Raw genomic sequence first — 17311 nt, 5'->3', positions numbered from 1 at the left:
TAATGTCGATAATAATTATGCATAAGACTTTTAGGTGCAACAATGAAACGAAAAATGTGCAAAAAGGTTTTAGGCGAAAAATGTTCGGAAAAGGTTCCAGTTTCAATTGAGAAAATTCGTTATTAACTTTCCGAAAGAATGCACTCAGCCACTGAAAAATATGCTGAAACACTTTGTAATCACACTATCCCACTTCAGTCATTCAGAAAAATATTGAAACAAATAGCCAGCAGTTAAAACTCCAATTTTTTTAATTTTCGTACTGATCAACTAGGATCATATGACAACCATCTGTAGTTTGTATTGCCTTCATTGTTTTTCTCATAATCTCCATTTAGGGTATTTCTATTATCTTTGGCTTACAGTTCATCGTTAAGTATTCACGTTCAAATAACATTCTTGTCTTTCCACTGAGGTGTAGTGTTTGATTTTGTATTTCTAGAGTTGCGTTTTTGTTGTAGATATCTTCAGCTAAACCATATGCGCTTTCCATTTTATTAACTATCATATATATTTCAAATTTGCCAGACCATTCTACTTTTGTCCAAGCTATTTAAATTTAACAACTTACTGCTTTTACTTATTTGTGATTCTATGTGATTTAGTACTTTTTTCTGCTTGTCATGATCTTCGTTTTTTCAGATGAAGCTGTGATACAAGTTATATTTGATATCCTTTTCAGAAAATTTATTTGACGAACTGTTTGTGTCAGACTTCCAGGAAGTATTGGAAAATCTTATGAAAAAGCCAGCCAGTTTCCTTTAATTTGATTTCCTTACTGGAATAACTAGTCCACTTTCGTGATATTTGAGTTCTAAATTCTGTTTCCTTACACACTTGTCCAAAGGACATGTAAAGGTGGTAGGCCATCCTCCAATTTTTTGATTCAAATTGACGAGCTACTTCCCCCCTTAAATTTCAGATTAGATCTTGTATTTTTTGAAGTTTCACAAATTATGTTTGTTAATTTTGCTTTAAGACCAACTTCTCTCATGTTTTTGTCTACAGAATCAAATGCTTTAGTCAAACCAAAAAATGGTACCAATATAGGTTTATTGTTTAGCTTTCTGTGTTGAATTATTGGTTTTAAGTTAAAAGCATGTTCTGTAATGTATATTATTCTTCAAAAGCCACACTGTTTTTCTCCCCAGTGCTTGTCTTAAGTTTCTTTAATTCTCTTCAAGAGAATTTTTAATAATATTTTTGTGCTAAAGGTGAAGTTACACTCTTCGGAAATTGTTGACATTTTGTTTGTTTTCCGTTTTATGTAATGGGTGCATTAATTCTATTTTCCTCTCTTCTGGAATCTTGTACATTTTCCATATATTGTCAAAAACTAAGTATAGATCTCTCATAATCCTTGGTTCTGAGGATTTCAATACTTATGCTGCGATTCAGTTTTCACCGCTTTCTTATTTAGTTTTGAGTGTTTTGATGGTTTATCGAATCTATAATGCAGTTGGTGGTCGTCTTTCTCAAGATTCTCTGGCATTACTGAAAATTCTAATTTAACTTTTGCAACTGGACAGTTTAGGAGTGAGTGAAAAGATGTCACTAATATTTCACAATTTCCTTTGTTATTTAATCCTATTTTACCAATGTTATCTTTTTTGAAACAAAAACTTTGTGCTTGATACCTCTGAGGGCACGTTTAAAAGTCTGGCAACAATATCTAGCATTACATTTTATATAATATTCTTGTATATTTATGAACTGAAAATTTTCAAAGCGTCTTTTCTTTCTCTGGAAATTTTTTTATGTTGCTTTTCTTTGTTGTCTGAATTATTATAGGTGTTCTTATTTTGAACACCTGTACATTCTTTAGTTTTGTGATGTTTATTCTTGTGCTTCTTCACACTCCTTGTTCCACCATCTCTACTTTTTATTCTCGGCCAATCCTAATGTTTCTTCTGTTAATGCAGTAGTTTGTTCTTGGAGTTCATGCCAGTAACCTTATTTTATTGTTGCAACTTCTTCCTTACATTTTTCTCTTGTACTGTTGTTTCTACAGATTTATCCGATACTTCATGTTTTAGTGAGATAATATTGTGAATGAAATTCCTCATTTCTGATTACTTTAACATTCGTAATTTTGTTGCTAATCCTTCTGGATATGAGAAGGTGATCTAGCCAAAATTTTCGTAGTTTGTGATGATATACATGTTTTGGCTCTTCTTGGCAATTTGCAAAATATGTGTGGACTTCGGTTTTAACTAAGGCATTTTATACATACAGATAAATCTTTCATAATTTCTGTTTGTCCTGGGCAGCGTTGGATATCCTCCAACAATATTCTGAAATTCCTTTTCCTTCCCAAATTGTTCATTGAAGCTCTTAAGAAATATTTAAAAATCATTGTTTACTATATTTGAGATCTGAGATTCTAAAAGATCCAAACATTGCATTACTTTCTACAGATTATTTCCATTATGTTCATTTATAAGAACAAGAGATTTTGTAGGGGTATAATTTTTTTACTTGTACTTTATTGTTAGTGTGGTCAGTCTTTCTGATTTTGACTTAAAATATGTTATTTTAGCTACGATTTTTTGTTTACATAAATTCCTGTTACAAACATTGATATGTTTTCCATCATTCTTATTAAAGATTTCCCTTCACGAAATTTGAAATTTTCTGTACCAGGTACATTCTTATCTAAGGACGTTGTACTTTCAGTGCTAAAATTTACATACGGTTTTCTGTAGAAGTGTTTATACTTTCTGTTTTTCTTTGTTTAGTTTAATTTTTATGGAAGTTTGTTCAGAGGCTGGCCATCCTTTCTCCCATTTGACAGTGCCCCATTTAATTTTAATCCTGTTATCGGTATTATTTATTTCTGTTGGGACATGCATACCTCTGGACATTTTAATGAATTTCCTTAAAACACAACAGTATTTTTTGTAGCATACAAGCAATGTCAGATCTTGACTTACTCTGGCTGTTACATAAATTTCCATCTTCTTTTTACATCAGAATTGAATTCCCTTAGTTATCCATGGTGTGCTTGTTTTTTTTTTATCCTTTGGATAATTTTTTAGGCAAGCAACTTTCAAACACTGCCACAAGCATCTCTTTCTACAAATAGCTCATCCCACTCCACCCCTCTTAACTTTCTCTTAAAACATTGCTTCCTGTTCTCATTAATAACCCTCGCTTCTTTGTTTGAAGCTGCCTCAGGGATGTAGAGTACATTACTGTTTATCTCAATTAATTGTGCTTCATGACTAGATAGTGCTTTAGCAATTGGGTGCATACTAATTGCCTCAGCCTGAACATTGACTATAAAAAAGTTATCAGTCAGTGTCCTACTCTTTTGCATGCATATGAATTACAAAATTGACTACCGGAATAAGATTGAAACACCCATATAATAATTCTAATACCTTTTTGCTATCAGTATCTTTTAAGAAATCTATACTGAAATCTCCATAAAATACTGTTTCTTGTTGGCTGACAGGTAGGTCAATTATACTTACAGATTTCTCAGAAATAGCTGAAAGTTTCGTAGAGGGGATCTGTAGACTGCTTTAATCATTAGAGGAGTATTGTGCAGTAACAACTCACAAGTACATGCTTCTAGGTGCTGATCAACACAAAAATTTTTGTTTCAATATTTTTGACTTTGTGTCCAGCTTTTACGTGTGTTGAACTTCTCCTTTTTTCCGTGTTAATTCCACACAAAAATGATGCAGGTATCTAATCCCTGATGTGTAGCTTCTTTCTCCCTTTGGTTACATGGTGTTCAGAGAGGCACAGAACATCTATCCCTTCAGAATTTTCAACACCGTATTCAGTTGGCAACAGAGCTTTTTGAGTTTGTGAACTATGTACATATTTTTTATGCTTTTTAAGCCTGGAACGCTTCTCTGTTGTTCTGGATGCAGCAATAGCCAAAATAAGTTCTAAGAGCTTTAAAGTTTGACAGCACGCAGTGTAGAGTCTTTTGAAATAAATTTCAACACATCGGCAACACTTTTATAATGCATTTTTCTGGAAATATACGCAACAAGTAGCTGTGATCTTTAACAGGGGAAAAGAGATCTATAGCAGTCTTTTATTAATTGCAACGGAAGTTCAAGGTAACACTGTTTCTACTGGCCAAAATTGTGTACATTTAAAAGTTCCAGTTACTAGCTGACCCATATGTTGGCTACAAATGACTGTTGCCAACGTTGTAAATGTTTAAAGTGTGATGCTGTACAAGAATGTTGAAAATTAGGTGCACTGATAAAATAAAAAAACTGACAAGTGCGAGTACAATTAGCGCTGTGAACGTTACCTAGAAAATAATAACGTATATAGACAGTTCATCTATAGGTTCTGATGAGTGCGGTCGCGATTATCAAAATATGTGACATAAATGACGGTGTCTTTTAATTACATTGGCTTGTAAGCTTAAATTTCTTACATCACCAAGGGACCATAGTCCTTAGTATTTAACATAAATTTCAACTTCATATATTAACCCAGTCCAGAGAAAAATCAGTGTTAAGAGTCAGACACACAGCCAGACAACTAAGTGATCCTACAAGGGTTCCGTTTTTGCCAGCTGAGGTACGGAACCCTAAAAAATTAAGGTGGATCTCCACAAAATCGACGAGGAACAAAGTGTATAGTAAACATCAACAAGAAGGGGGAGGATGACAGGACATTTGTTAAGACAAAAGGGAATAATTTCCATGGTACTAAAGAGATCCATTGAGGGTAGAATGTGATGCGGAAGTGAGAGATCAGAATATATTCAACGAATAATTCCAGACTTTTGGTGTGAGTGCTATCATGAGATGGAAAGGTATCGCAGGAGTAGTATTTGTGGCGGGTCGCATCAAAGCGCTCAAGGACTGATGACCCAAAAGGAAAAGTGCATGTTGAATGTGGAGTACTGTATCTTCTGTTTAACATAGCCATTAGTGTCTAGGGAATGTGTGTGTGTGTGTGTGTGTGTGTGTGTGTGTGTGTGTGTGTGTGTGTGTGTGTGTGTGTCTGTTTGTCTATAAACTATTAATAAACTTGCGAAATTATTAGTGTCATGGAAGTAGTTAATAACTGAAAGAGGAAAAGTAGGAGGTTCTAATAACGACTGAGTGTGTCTTGTTTAATACATTTGTTGTTGTAGTAAGAGTTTTTAGTTTTCCTTACTTAGGATCATACTGTTCTCTGCCATAGCCGTTTATGTGATGATTGCCACCTGTCGACATTATTCTCACAGTTAGGTGATTAGGGAGCATGGGGTTGATGATTTTACTTATTTTCATAAAATAAATAATACTAAATTAATAAGCATTTTTGGTTCTTGTAAGGAAAAAAATCATGTGTGATCTGAACGAAACCAAACAGCTAGGACAGGGATCACAAGATCCACCGGGCATCATTTAAGACCCATGGTTTTAATATGGCCCACTTAATGACTAACTCTTCATTATTTACACCAGTGAAAATTATGAAATACTTGAATTCCCCAGTTTTTTACCTCATAGAGAAATCTTTCTAATAATGTGGGTAGTATTTTCCTGAATGTCCAAATTAAGAGTACAGGAGCTGCAGAACCTTTGAGGGCCTTAATTGATACACCTACCTTATAGTCTTACTACTATTCTGTACTACCTCTTAGTGAAAAACTTAACCAACTTACTAAGTACTCAAATACCTATGAATTACGTTACCATTATCATACAATGAAAGTATTCTGTTATGAACATCCTCCCTCCTTTCCCATGCAACATACAGTCACATTTATCTGCAGGATATGAGCAGGTAACTGAAACCAGTCGAATGTAGGTCTAAAACAAGTTGGTGCATGATCGGCAAGGGAATGAACATCTGACAACCATGACTGCAATGTACCAAATAGAAGTAACCTGTTTCTTCCATATTGAATTGTTATGAGGACAAACAAGCTAGTTACATCTTCAAATTTCCCACCATTTTATCAGAAGTGGATAAGGGAATGGAAGTCATGTTGATGTGCTGTATCTATGTTACTTAAAAATATTTAGAACGAGCACTAAACAGCTAGGGCCTACTCATATTATTTTGAATCTTTATTAAACTATAGTAGTTATTTATGTAAGAAATGTTTCTTATGGCTAATGGCCACTGACCAGTCGTAAACTATCATGGGCCTAGCCACTCCTCCTCTATTTTATCACTTAGTGTGATGGCCACATAGTTACCTTCCTGGACACGTATCTCATCTGTACAATAACAATGAGCCCTCTGTTCCTGACAAATTATCTCGCATGTCCAATGCTACGTTGTAATTGTTTGTTATAAATTAAAACTATGTTTCAGTCTACAATTCGAACCCCAGTTTCACTGGCAATGAGTCGGAATGCATTGGGGCTCCGGACAACATTAATTTTTGTCTGTCAGATTGCCTACATGCAGAGGTATAGGCTTGCCTGCATGCCAGTGGTAGTGATGTCATCTAGATTGCGGATGCCAGGAAATTTTGAAATCCAAAACGGTGGATGCTGGAGAAATTTAAAAATTAAGTATCATGGATAGCAGGAAATTTAAAAAAATGCAAGATGTCAAATGGTGGGAAATTTAAAAGAAATTAAAGATGACTGAGGGCAGGAAATTTTAAAGAATGCAAGATGGTATTGGTGGGAAAATTTTTGCAGCCATTCATAGCGCAATATGTTTTTTTTTTCAAAAAGCCCGCCATGTTCAAAAGTATCCACTTATAATACACTTCCCACAGTGCAGAAAGAATCTATTAAAAAAAATTATGTAAAGAATGTAACTTGCAGTATTTCTAATTCGGCTCAAAAGTACCCAAGAACTCTGAATTTTTTTGGTGATATTTTCAAAAGTATTTGTCAAAAAAGTTACATAAAGCATGTACCTTGCAGTATGTTTGGTCGTGCTCCAAAGTATCTAAATGCTTTGATTTTTTTTGTGCTGTGCTTAAGAGCATTTATCAAACAAATACGTAAAGGGTATAACTTGGAGTATTTTTGATGATGCTGATTGTATCCAAACCCTCTGACTTGTTTTTGCACCATGTTCAGAGGTATTTATCGGAAAAATTACACAATGAGTGCAATCTGCAATGTTTTTGACCTTAGTCAAAAGTATGCAAACGCTCTTAATTTTCTTTTGTGCCATATTCAAAAGCATTTATAGAAAAAATTACGTAATTGTTGTATTTTGCAGTATTTTTCACCAAGCTAAAAATATAGGAATACTGAATTTTTTGCATGATGATGTTCAAAAGTATTTATACAAGAAATTACCTAAAGGATGTAACTTGCAGTGTTTCCACACCTAAAAGTGCTATACAGATCATTTAAAAGAAAGAGCTAATCACAGTGTAATCATCTCGGCTTGCCCAAAAGTATCTAAGTGCTCTGAATTTTAGGCACTTTCAGAAGTATTTATGCAAAAAAAGTATGTGACTGCTCTGAATTGCCGGCCGAAGTGGCCGTGCGGTTAAAGGCGCTGCAGTCTGGAACCGCAAGACCGCTACGGTCGCAGGTTCGACTCCTGCCTCGGGCATGGATGTTTGTGATGTCCTTAGGTTAGTTAGGTTTAACTAGTTCTAAGTTCTAGGGGACTAATGACCTCAGCAGTTGAGTCCCATAGTGCTCAGAGCCATTTGAACCATTTTTTTGCTCTGAATTTTTGCTTTATATTGAAACGTATTAGTCCACAAACTTACAAAAATTAGCAGTTGGATAGGTGCAAAGTCCAATTTCTGCACCACAGAGCATGCAAGCCACAACAGATCTTCAAATTATTTATGTCCCACATCTTAACTGCTCTATGGTGATTTTCAAATGTCACAGATGAGCTATGGCAAGACTGAACTCGCTGACTGAGCATTTCCTTGTTCCAAAAAGTCTCGTCTTACTGACATTCTATGCACTTGATTCTGGGCCAGTGTTTTATGTGATGCGTGACAAATTGCGAAACATACGTGGACACTATTGCTGATCTAACTTGCAACTTAAAGTGCAATTTGCCCATTTACACTGGAAAATGCTCTCCAGCAGCTGAAGTCCAGTTGCTGACACCATCAGTAGCTGACATCTCATAACAAATGCTAGTAAACTGTACAAAGTTCCCAGGAAACCTCTGATGTATAAAATTTCTGGAAAATATCCAGTTCAAAGACACAACTTTCGTCTGTGGGCTAGCAATATAAGCAGAAGATGCGAAACGTTTTTTACTGGTAGACGAAATTAGTGCCGTTGCATGGAGTCGCTATAACGTTTGGCTGACCTTTACAGTATAGCAACTTCTTACCTGTACAGTTGCGCATTACTACTGTTCAATGTGGTATTCCAATTAAGTGTCACGTAGTTTCCACTGTGTGACAGCAGAAGAAGACAAACGGTTGGAACTGTAAAATGAGGCTAATACTATAGTGTGGGGTTACTATAGTGTTTGGCTGACACTGATATCGATTTTAGAGACGAGTTTTTTATGTGTGTGTGTCACAGTTTACCTTGGCAGTTCTCATGACAAGTGCACTGTAAGCTGCAAATCAGATGAGCAGTAGTGACCATGTAGGTTTTGGAATGTGGCACACATGTCGAACTAATACATTGACACCAGAATGAAATGCAATGGATGTTGGCAAGACAATACTTGTGAGAACAAGTAAAACGTCCAATCAGTCTTACCGATGCCTGTCTGCATGCCTTCTAACACTTAATAAGTATCATAGGACAATTTAGATGTGGAACATGATTAATCTGAGACTGTGCTGTGCCTTACACCATCTACAGTACAGATATCGAACTTTGCCTGCACGAAAGTGCTGCTTTGTATGATTTTTTTGGATAAACATTCTGAACACGACCAAAAGAGAAAAACAAAATTAGAACGTTGGCTGCTTTCGAGCAGAGCCAAGATGATTACACAGTGATTGGCCGTTACATTTTAATGACCTGTAAAATAATTTTACGTGTGGAAATACTGCAAGTAACAACCTTTACGCAATTTTTTGGATAAATATTTTTGAACACGACACAAAAGATGGAGCATCTGAATACTTTCGAGCACAGTCGGGAATACTGGAGGTTACACCCTTTACGTTATTTTTTTGGAAAAATTCTTTTTAGTGCTGTAGTGTGATTAGATGCTTTTGAGAAAGGCAGACTTTGACAAAAAAATATACACTGCGCTGTGGTTCGCTGTATAAAATTTTCCTATCAGTACCATCTTTCATTTTTTGTTATTTATTATTCCCGCCAAGAGTCAGCTTGCATTTTTTTAAAAAATTCTCGCCGTCATCCACATTGCATTTTTTTAAATTTCCCGCCATCCGCAATTTTTAATTTTTGAATAACCTCGCCACCCGAAATCTTGGATTTTTAAGTTTTCCACAATCTACCATCTTGCTGATGTCATTGGTATTGCTTACAGTTCCCAGTATGGGCCTTAGAAGTTGAAGTCGAATTATTTTGCAACTGTGACTGAAATAAGTAACAAGAATATTTATTTGGCTTTTGTCGTGTTGAAGATGGCGTTCAAGTAAAATGGTAAAATGCACAATAGATAAAAAAAAACAAAGCAAAACAGTAAGCTTTCTTATGTCACTGTATGACCAATATATAAATTTGTTAAAAATTAAATTTTAAGTTCCCTTTTCTTCTTTATGGGGCACTAAAATATACCGATGGAAACTGAAAGTGTTACACAATGGACACTTGACAGAACACTACTAAACTGATAATGCAATATTTCCTTGTCTGTGGCATATATGTGTTAAAATTTCATTCTTATGCAAGTTTATTTTCAATACAGAAACAATCCATTCCCACAAATGAAGAATAGCGTGAGTGTACGATGGCTGTTGGGTGAGCCCAACGTTACTGGAAATATTCGGGTGGTCGTAGCATCACAACATGCGCAAAGGGCGCCTGTTTCGGAGTTTAAGAAAGATCGTATCATTGGCGTGAGGGACATGACAATAACATGACAGATCGAGCAGACAGTTTGCTGCAGTGCAATGACTGCAGCGAGCTATGACGAGTTGGACTGAGGACAACAGCGAAGTAGGTAGAGGTGCTTTCAGAAAGACAATAGCACGAGAATATTGGTGGACTGTTCTGCCATCTCTGACGAATATTAAGATGATAACAACTGATATCTTGAAAGGGGTTACAAGCAGAGTGTCGCTACGAAACGTAGCGAATAGATTACTGCAAGGTGGGTGAAGACCTTGTTTATCGACGACACCGTACCGTAGGCAACAAGAACTTACATAGTAGACGCTACTGGTATTCCACGGTGTCTAGCGACAGTATATGGCAACAATGGTAAACTACGTTGTTATACCATTCATGTCCAGGATACCAAATGACATTTTCGAGTAGGATAACGCAAGACCCCAAACCGCAGTTGACACTACTATCGTCTTGTGCGTACGGATCTTTGGCTGGCCTGCTCGATCCCTTGAGTTATAACTCGTAGATCGCGCGTAGAATGATACGGGAAGACGTATACTTTCACTCTAGCCTGCAGTCAGCAGTCTTCACGAACTAGCACAGAATGTTTTTCAGGCATAACAAGAAATTGCTTGAAATGATATTTGGGGATGTCATGCCATATTAATGAAAGAATCTATTAGTGCCCTTGTGGGCCACACCTTATGCTGGTGTTAATGAAGAACATCAGTTCGGAATATAATGAAATTTAATCATTCAGTACCCGCTGTGAGAAAAATATCTCCATCGGGTTTCACAGGTAGCGGACTGGTGCTTCATGTAATATTATCCATTTCAGTCAGCTTATCAATGGAATATGTGGATCAGCTATTATGATATACACTACTGGCCATTAAAATTGCTACACCACGAAGATGACGTGCTACAGACCCGAAATTTAACAGACAGGAAGAAGATCCTGTGATAAGCAAATGATTAACTTTTCAGTGCCTTCACAGAAGGTTGGCGCCGGTGGCGACACCTACAACGTGCTGACATGAGGAAAGTTTCCAACCGATTTCCCATACACAAACAGCAGTTGACCGGCGTTGCCTGGCGAAAAGTTGTTGTGATGCCTCGTGTAAGGAGGCGAAATGCGTACAATCACGTTTCCAACTTTGATAAAGGTCGGATTGTAGCCTATCGCGATTGCGGTTTATCGTATCGCGACATTGCTGCTCGCGTTGGTCGAGATCCAATGACTGTTAGCAGAATATGGAATCGGTGGGATCAGGAGGGTAATACGGAACGCCGTGCTGGATCCCAACGGCCTCGTATCACTAGCAGTCGAGATGACAGGCATCTTATCCGCTTGGCTGTAACGGATCGTGCAGCCACGTCTCCATTCCTGAGTCAACAGATGGGATTGCTTGCAAGACAACAACCATCTGCACGAACAGTTCAACCACGTTTGCAGCAGCATGGACTATCAGCTCGGAGACCATGGCTGCGGTTACCCTTGACGCTGCATCACAGACAGGAGCGCCTGCGATGGTGCACTCAACGATGAACCTGGGTGCACGAATGGAAAACGTCGTTTTTTCGGATGAATCCAGGTTCTGTTTACAGCATCATGATGGTCGCATCCGTGTTTGGCGACATCGCGGTGAACGCCCACTGGAAGCGTATATTCGTCATCGCCATACTGGCGTATCACTCGGCGTGATGGTATGTGGTGCCATTGGTTACACGTCTCGGTCACCTCTTGTTCGCATTGACGGCACTTTGAACAGTGGACGTTACATTTCAGATGTGTTACGACCCGTGGCTCTACCCTTCATTCGATCCCTGGAAAACCCTACATTTCAGCAGGATAATGCACGACCGCATGTTGCAGGTCCTGTACAGGCCTTTCTGGATACAGAAAATGTTCGACTGCTGCCCTGGCCAGCAGATTCTCCAGATCTCTCACGAATGGAAAACGTCTGGTCAATGGTGGCCATGCAACTGGCCAGAGGTAGTTGTTCTGGGTAGTGATTTCTCAGGATCTATGCACCAAAATTGGATGGAAATGTAATCACATGTCAGTTCTAGTATAATATATTTGTCCAATGAATACCCGTTTATCATCTGCATTTCTTCTTGGTGTAGCAATTTTAATGGTCAGTAGTGTAGACGAGAAACTGGATGACACAGGTGAGTCAGTTCATGCAAGGCTAATTGTTACTCCTCTTACTTACCTGTAATAACGATGCGGATCGTGAGGATAACTGCAACAACAAAGTCACTGTGAAGACCGCCAAACAAGAACTTCCTGGCCTTAGAGACGAGACCCCACAAGCAGGAGGCGCCGAGAACGCTCAACAGGAGGCACAGCCAAGTAGGACGCTGGAACGGAAGGAACAAATTCTGGTACCGAGGAAGTATTCGCGCCTTTGGCACGAATAAACAGTAGCAACACCAGTGGTGGGGGTAAAGATAATCCTGAGAGGCTCTTCCAAGTTTGTAAAACTGCGAGTTAGCGATAATATCGATAGTTCCTTCTTCTGCATCAGTCATAGTACCAGGAATATCTCCATCTCTGGCTAAAAGTGAACGCCAAAAAACTTTCTCGCTAGCATTCAACGTTCGCACTAGCGTTTCATACATACGAATATCTGCTCCCCACACGCCGACATTGTCCTTGAAAGCTCTCGGAGGGAACTGTATCAGACTTGCTATCAACGGGCGTCCGTTCATGTCGAGCGCTGGGTCGTAGTTTTCTACTTCTCTCTCCGCTATTTCCAAGACGCTACCAGAAGAGTCAGTGCCCGAGTACGGGTTCAGTGCGAATACTCGCAGCCTTCCAGCCACTGGCACCACGAACCTCACCTTGTTATACTTCTTGTTAAGTGCCTCACGCAGGATTGACCTGGCAGTGTCCAGGGTGGAGTCATTCGCCTCGCTGGCGTGGACAATGAGCAGCGGCTTCCAGTAGGCCCATTCTGGTGCTGGAGGCAGCTCTGACATTAGTGATCTGTGGAAGGTCGTCTGCAGCAGGATGGTCACCTGAGCAACGGGACCAGGAGCTGACGCTGCGTAGTAGGAAAACAAATGGCGCAACATGACTCGCTGGAGTGCGACGACGTTTTGTTTACCAGGTCCTAGTACCAGGAAATGCACGCTCGTGTACTGTCATCCACCCAGCGACAGAAGATGGCCAAGCGTTTGTGCTGTGAGCGCGTCGGAGTCGACACGGAGGCGGTGAACGGACGACTCGAAGAGGCTGCTGGAACACGGAAGCAGCAGCAGCGCAAACCAGAGGCAGATGGCGGTCAGCCACATCATACCTGCAAATATTTGACAGAGATCGTCAATTCTCGTAAAATGTGGCCGGTAACTTTCAATACAGACAGCTCATGCAACCGAATTGCCTAGAAAATAAGGTAAATTCTGAAGGTATAGATGTTTTGTGTCTCTCTGAACATCATGTAACAACAGGGATGGAGAAGTTAAATTTAAGGGATTACAGATTAGCACCTTATTCATATAGAGTCAATATGGAAAAATGAGGAGTTGTTACTTATATAAAAACTGGACACAAAGTTAAAAATATTGAAACAAATAGTTTTTGTGTAGATCAGATCCTTGAAGCATGTGCTTGTGAGTTGCTACTGCAATATACTTCTGTAGTCAAAATATCCACGGGTGTACTGCCGGTCTACAGTGTCCAACGGGCACAATATTTCGGCGATCATTACATTGACACATCCAAACTCCATACACCCCAACATCAAATTCACTATGGAGACTGAAACGGAGAGTAAATTACCTTTCTTTGTCGTCTTGGTCAAGAGAAGGGCTGACGGACCCTAGGTCATGTGGTGTATCGGAAGACAACGCACACTGATCTGTATTTGCACGCAGACAGCTGCCACCACCCTTCACAGAAGAATGGGGTACTTAAAACTCTAGTACACAGGGCGCGCACTATCTCTGACACAGGAATTGGAACATCTGAGAACTGTATTTCGAAAAAATGGGTACTCAGAGTGGCAGATTCAACGTGCTCTCCGCCCAACTACTACATCACAACCTATGGAGATGGATGAAGTCACGAGGGAGCAGGTAGGCACTGCGTTTATTCCATATACAGGCGCACTCTCGGGGAAAATCGCCCGCATTTTGAAGAAATGCCGGGTCGGAACTGTGTTTTGTCCTCCGAATAAAACTCGTGCACTGGTGGGGAGTGCCAAAGATGACCTCGGTTTGAGGAAGGCCGGCGTGTACCAGATTCCGTGTCAATGTGGCAAGTCGTATTTTGGTCAGACGATGCGTACCGTCGAGGATCGATGCCGTGAACACCAGAGGCACACTCGAATGATGTATCCGAGCAAGTCACTGAACATCGTTTGTCGGAAAATCACGCTATGGAGTATGAACGCACGAGGATTCTGGTACAGACGTCGAGATACTGGGACAGCGTTGTTAGAGAGGCCATCGAAATTCGCACCAATGACGACCTCATAAACCGTGACTGTGGCTATAATCTTAGCAAGGCCTGGGAACCAGCGATTGGGTTAATCAAGAGTATATCGATCAAACGTATAGTTGTGACGACCACGGCGGACAGAGCCATCACACCGACGTCATCTCAGACGCCGTCGGAATCTGTTCCACCGCGCGACCGTGGCGCGGGGCGCGGACAGCGGAGGGAGCGCGCCGCGGACGGAGGGTATTTAAATCTGCCGCCGCCGCGACCGAACCCAGTTCCCTCTGAGCAGCCATAGCGTACGGATCTCCGCGCCGGCACGTTCACAGGAGCTCAGTCCGTCAGTTCACCTGATGATGGCGACATGTCTGATCGCCGAAATATTGTACCCGTTGGACACTGTAGACCGGCAGTACACCCGTGGATATTTTGATTATCAAATACGCCGGGAGAAACTCAAGAATTACTTCTGTAGTAATTGTAACAATCGACAGATCCCCTCAAGGTAACTTTCCGCTATTCATGATAACTCGAGAGGCATTATTGAGCTACCTGCCAGACAAAAAGAAGCAGTTAGTTTGTTTGTGGTGATTTTAATGTAGTTTTCTTAAAAGATACGGATAGGAAAAATGAGCTAGAATCTTTGTTTGGTTGTTTCAGTCTAGTATCTGTTGTAAATTTTCCAACTCGTGAGCAGCAGGATAGTAGGTCACTTATCGATAACAAAAAAATGGTTCAAATGGCTCTGAGCAATATGGGACTTAACAGCTGTGGTCATCAGTCCCCTAGAACTTAGAACTACTTAAACCTAACTAACCTAAGGACATCACACACATCCATGCCCGAGGCAGGATTCGAACCTGCGACCGTAGCAGTCACGCGGTTCCGGACTGCGCGCCTAGAACCGCGAGACCACCGCGGCCGGCTATCGATAACATTTTCATAGACAATGCTCAGGCAGGAACAATTAATGTGTACCCAGTTGCTAATGGGCTATCTGATCATGATGCACAGTTAATAACTCATATAGCACCTTACAGGCTTCAGGCAGGTTCATACAAGGCAGGGAGGCTTATTGATGCGAACAGGGTTCAGAGTTTTAAGAGCAACCTAGAAGAGGTAGAATGGGACGAAGTGAACGCAGAAAATGATGTTGATGTCAAATTCAATTTATTCCACCGTAAATTTGTCTCAATATTTGAGTGTTGCTTTCCTGAAACGTTATGCAAAAAAGCCATTACAAAGGCAAGTAAGCCATGGATTACTAAGGGAATTGGAAGCTTTGAAGGAGAACAAAGCGTTTTTGTTCATTCCATTCTTTTCGAGGCTGTGCTGAAGCTGTATTTTGCTTATGGTGTGTTATAATGTGCTATTAAAAATGGCTGAAAATACGTTACTAAGAAGGAGGGAGCGAGCTACATGTAAAGCAGTAACGAAGTGCTACATAAGATCATAAATCTCCTGTCAAGCAGCTATTCTAGATCAATATCCACAAGTGATTAAGTGACAAAATTCGCAAATGGAACGCTCTTTAAATATAGAACACAAAAATAACTCGTTTTGATCTCCCTTCGGCTCACTATTCAACCGTAGAGGTGACCTCAAGAGAGCGTTTGCAATGACATTTTCCTTTCCAGGAATATGTATAACACTCAAGTGGAGTTCTTGTAAATACAATGCCCATCTGACTAAATGTTCATAGGTGAGCTTAGCAGTCTTCAAAAATTGCATAACTTTTTTTAGAGTCAGACTAAAGGAAGAATGCGCGAATTCCAATTCCTCAAAGAAGGTAAGTGTGGACAGGTATGAATACTATCGAACTATCAGTTTAAAATGTTACGATTTCAAAATACTGGAACGAATTTATTACAGAAGAATGGATAAACTGCTGGAATATGTGTTAGTGTAAGATCAGTTTGTGTTCTGGAGAAGTGTAGTAACATGTTAGGCAATACTGTCCCTACGACGAGGTTGAAGAAAGTCAAACCTGTAGTATCATCAGAGAAAGATACCAAGTAGAGGTATGCTGATTGCCGAGAGAGCAGCCACGAGCGACCACTTCCTCCAACCGCCGTTGCCCGTCGATGCCTCCACAGATAGGATAAGACGCCATCGCAAGGAGCCTCCAGTCTCCAGCGTTCTGGCTACAGCGTTTGAGTCTCCAGGATGTTCAGTCTTCGGTCTATGTCCGAAGTAAACTTAGTTGATACAGAGTTGCGAATACAAGTGTAACAGACCCAGGCCTCTGATTGTTATCATATAGTGACTAAAGTTCAAGTAGGACTTATTGTTAGTAGCAGTACCTGTACATACTTCAGGTTACTATCTGGGTTTGTATCATGGCATTCAGTGGAATCATTGTACCAAGTTAAATATACAATTATATCAAACTTTTACCAGTGTATGTGTATTCAATCTACCGGGTGATCAAAAAGTCAGTATAAATTTGAAAACTGAATAAATCACTGAATAATGTAGATAGACAGGTACAAATTGACACACATGGTTGGAATGACATGGGGTTTTATTAAAACAAAAAAAAAGTTCACAAAATATCCGACAGATGGCGCTGGACAGCAAAACGTCAGTGACTGCACATGACAATCGTGTATAAAAGGAGCTGTAATGAGAGAGAGAATCTGATGCGCCAGTAGTCGCAGCATGTTGACGTTACCTGAAAAGGCGCTTTTAGTGAAGCTGTATTATCAGAATGGGGAATGTGCTAGTTCAGCGTTACGATCCTGTCGCCATAGGAAGGGGACTCGAACGGGTAAAGGTCCGTTGACAAATGCAGCTGTGGCGAGAATGATTTCGAAGTTCGAAGCCACGGGTTGTTTAGACGATAGACCCCGTAGTGGCCGACCGAGCACAAGGCGTAATGCTTCTGAGACAGTTCAGGAAGAAATGGAGACTGTAGCGGGTTCGTCTATGCACGGGGAAGTCAGCACTCGTGCAGTCG

This window comes from Schistocerca americana, chromosome 4, assembly GCF_021461395.2.
Source record: "Schistocerca americana isolate TAMUIC-IGC-003095 chromosome 4, iqSchAmer2.1, whole genome shotgun sequence".
In the NCBI taxonomy this organism is placed as follows: domain Eukaryota; kingdom Metazoa; phylum Arthropoda; class Insecta; order Orthoptera; family Acrididae; genus Schistocerca; species Schistocerca americana.
This window is presented reverse-complemented; position numbering follows the sequence as displayed.